This window comes from Cherax quadricarinatus, chromosome 13 (assembly GCF_038502225.1).
Source record: "Cherax quadricarinatus isolate ZL_2023a chromosome 13, ASM3850222v1, whole genome shotgun sequence".
Taxonomy (NCBI): Eukaryota; Metazoa; Arthropoda; class Malacostraca; order Decapoda; family Parastacidae; genus Cherax; species Cherax quadricarinatus.
In genome coordinates this window covers 335226-339372 of record NC_091304.1, presented here as the reverse complement: position 1 = coordinate 339372, position 4147 = coordinate 335226, and the positions used below count along the sequence as shown (strand labels likewise).

Genomic DNA, 4147 nt, shown 5'->3' with positions numbered 1-4147 from the left:
GAATCCAGGAATGTACTTTGAAAGAAGGAATCCAGGAATGCACTTTGAAAGAAGGAATCCAGGAATGCGCTTTGAAAGAAGGAATCCAGGAATGCACTTTGAAAGAAGGAATCCAGGAATGTACTTTGAAAGAAGGAATCCAGGAATGCACTTTGAAAGAAGGAATCCAGGAATGCGCTTTGAAAGAAGGAATCCAGGAATGCACTTTGAAAGAAGGAATCCAGGAATGCGCTTTGAAAGAAGGAATCCAGGAATGCACTTTGAAAGAAGGAATCCAGGAATGTACTTTGAAAGAAGGAATCCAGGAATGCACTTTGAAAGAAGGAATCCAGGAATGCACTTTGAAAGAAGGAATCCAGGAATGCGCTTTGAAAGAAGGAATCCAGGAATGCACTTCGAAAGAAGGAATCCAGGAATGCACTTTGAAAGAAGGAATCCAGGAATGCACTTTGAAAGAAGGATCCAGGAATGCACTTTGAAAGAAGGAATACAGAAATGCACTTTGAAGGAAGGAATCCAGGAATGCACTTTGAAAGAAGGAATACAGGAATGCACTTTGAAAGAAGGAATCCAGGAATGCACTTTGAAAGAAGGAATCCAGGATTGCACTTTGAAAGAAGGAATACAGGAATGCACTTTGAAAGAAGGAATCCAGGAATGCACTTTGAAAGAAGGAATCCAGGAATGCACTTTGAAAGAAGGAATACAGGAATGCACTTTGAAAGAAGGAATACAGGAATGCACTTTGAAAGAAGGAATCCAGGAATGCACTTTGAAAGAAGGAATACAGGAATGCACTTTGAAAGAAGGAATCCAGGAATGCACTTTGAAAGAAGGAATACAGGAATGCACTTTGAAAGAAGGAATCCAGGAATGCACTTTGAAAGAAGGAATACAGGAATGCACTTTGAAGGAAGGAATGCACTTTGAAAGAAGGAATACAGGAATGCACTTTGAAAGAAGGAATACAGGAATGCACTTTGAAAGAAGGAATACAGGAATGCACTTTGAAAGAAGGAATACAGGAATGCACTTTGAAAGAAGGAATACAGGAATGCACTTTGAAAGAAGGAATACAGGAATGCACTTTGAAAGAAGGAATACAGGAATGCACTTTGAAGGAAGGAATACAGGAATGCACTTTGAAAGAAGGAATCCATGAATGCACTTTGAAGGAAGGAATCCAGGAATGCACTTTGAAAGAAGGAATACAGGAATGCACTTTGAAAGAAGGAATCCATGAATGCACTTTGAAGGAAGGAATCCAGGAATGCACTTTGAAAGAAGGAATACAGGAATGCACTTTGAAAGAAGGAATACAGGAATGCACTTTGAAAGAAGGAATCCAGGAATGCACTTTGAAGGAAGGAATACAGGAATGTACTTCGAAGGAAGGAATCCAGGAATGCACTTTGAAGGAAGGAATGCACTTTGAAAGAAGGAATACAGGAATGCACTTTGAAAGAAGGAGTCCAGGGACATATTTTGAAAGAAGGAATTCACAAATGTATTTTCAAATGATCGTACCAAATTTCTCTTTATTATCTCTCACTCTCTCTCTCTCTCTCTCTGACAGGTCGGCCGTCCCTCCAAGTAGAGTTCTATGAGCGCTGATCCACCAGGCTGTGCCTCTTCCTGCTGCACACGTAGACAGAATGATGATGGTGAGTACTGTCGATTTGACTTTCAAGATCAATTAATCCGTCTGTGACTCACAAGAAAGTTGAGTGGGACTTAAGGGCTGGATTTATAATTGGGATTTAAAGGTTGGATTTATACTCGGGATTTAAGGGTTGGATTTGAACTCGGGATTTACGAGACGGATTTAAACTCGGGATTTACAGGTTGGATTTAAACTCGGCATTTACGAGACGTATTTGAACTCGGGATTTAAAGAGCTGGATTTAAATACGGGATTTAAGGAGCTGAATTTAAACTCGGTATTTAAAGAGCTGGATTTAATCTCAGGATTTAATGAGCTGGATTTAATCTCGGGATTTAAAGAGCTGGATTTAACCTCGGGATTTAAAGAGCTGGACTTAATCTCGGGATTTAAAGGCTACATTTTAATTAGAACTATACTTAAGGGACGGTGTAACCAAGGGAGGTCTGGTCTGGGACCAAACCTCAGGGTGAAGGGATAAATCCCCCCATACCCAACGCAGAAAATCACACACACACACACACACAAACCTCACCCCTACAGCAACCCCCTACTGGTACCCTGACCCCACCCCCACCACAACCCCTCTATCAGTCCTGCCAGGGTTCCCACTCCCTCAACCCCAATATTCTCCCAGGACCACAGTTGTAGAAAAGTTCAAAGTTTGGTATACGAACGCGGATGGAATAACGAATATATATGAGGAGTGACATGAAAGAATCATTGAGAAGTCCCCAGACATCATAGCAGTCACAGAAACGAAACTCACTGAGACAATAACAGATGCCATCTTCCCACCAGGATATCAGATCCTGAGGAAAGATAGAAGGAGCAGAGGGGGAGGAGGAGTTGCACTGCTCGTGAAAAACCGATGGAGAATTCAGGAAATGGAAGGCATAGACGAGATTGGAGAAAGGTACACTCCAGTCTGGGGAACACACAGGAATATGAAGAGAACAGCAGAGCAATGGTGGACACACTGGGTGAGGTGGCAAGAGCAAAGTTACTGGTTATGAGCGATTTCAACCACAGGGGGATCGATTGGGAAAACTGGGAGCCACACAGGGGTCTTGAAACATGGAGAGCCAAGATGATGAATATGGTACTGGAAAACCTCATGCATCAACAAGTTAAGGACACTACCAGAGAGAGAGGGGAGGATGAACCAACAAGAATGGGTCTCGTATTCACCCTGAGCAGTTCAAACATTGAGGACATCACATAAGAGAGGCCCCTTGGAGCTAGTGATCACGTGGTTCTGTGCTTTGAATACATAGCAGAGTTACAAGTGGAGAGGGTAACAGGAATTGAATGGGAAAAACCAAACTATGAAAGGGGGGACTACACAGGTATGAGGAACTTCCTTCAGGAAGTTCATTGGGACAGAGAATTGGTAGGAAAGTTAGTAACCGAAATGATGGACTACGTAACAACAAAATGCAGGGAGGCAGAGGAAAGGTTTGTTCCCAAGGGCAACAGAAATAATGGGAAGACCAGAACGAGCCCCTGGTTTACCCGACGGTGTAGGGAGGCAAAAACTAAGTGCATTAGAGAATGGAAAAAGTACAGAAGACAAAGGACCCAGGAAAATAATGAGATTAGTCCAAGAGCCAGAAAGTGAGTATGCACAGATAAGGAGGGAGGCCCAGCGACAGTACGAAAACATAGCATCGAAAGTCAAGTCTGACCTAGTAGCGTTTAACGAAGAGGCGGGGCCAGGAGCTGAGTTTCGACCCCTGGAACCACAATTAGGTGAGTACACACACACACACACACACACACACACACACACACACACACACACACACATGTATCCCTCTAGCTGACTGTATCCCTCTAAGTGGCTGTATCCCTCCAGGTGACTCTATATATCTCTAAGTGTATCCCTCTAGATGACTGTATCCCTCTAGCTGACTGTTTCCCTCTAGATGTATTCCTCTAGGTGTATCTATATCCCTCTAGATGTATTCCTCTAGGTGTATCTATATCCCTCTAAGTGGCTCTTTATCCCTCTAGGTGACTCTGTCCCTCATGGTAACTTTGTATCCCTCTAAGTGACTTCTGTATCCCTATAGGTAACTATGTATCCTTCTAGGTGACTCCTGCATCCCTCTAGGTGACTGAATTATCCCTCTAGGTGACTGTATCCTTCTAGGTGACCTTTGTATCCCTCTAGGTGACTTTTGTATCCCTCTATCTGACGCTGTCTCTCTAGGTGACTCTGTATTCCTCTAGGTGACTCCTGTATCCCTCTAGGTGGCTCTGTATCCCTCTAAGGTGAGTCTGTATCCCTCTAAGTGGCTGCTGTCTCCCTCTATGTGACTATGTATCTCTTTAGGTGACTGTATATCTCTAGGTTGCTCTATATCCCTCTAGGTGGCTCTGTTTCTCTCTAGGTGACAATGTATCCCTGTAGGTGACTTTGTATCCCTGTAGGTGACTTCTGTATCCCTCTAGGCTACTGCTTTATCCCTCTAGGTGACT

General features: G+C 43.4%; 1 long non-coding RNA gene across 1 annotated transcript in view; it reads left to right on the top strand.

Annotated features, from left to right (window-relative positions):
* Nucleotides 1-3587, top strand: part of LOC138852621 (uncharacterized) — a 170189-nt gene extending 166602 nt beyond the window's left edge. The window contains exon 3 of the long non-coding RNA XR_011391919.1: nt 1577-3587. This is a non-coding gene — a long non-coding RNA (uncharacterized lncRNA). The remainder of the gene's footprint in view (nt 1-1576) is intronic.
* The last annotated feature ends 560 nt before the right edge of the window (nt 3588-4147 follow it).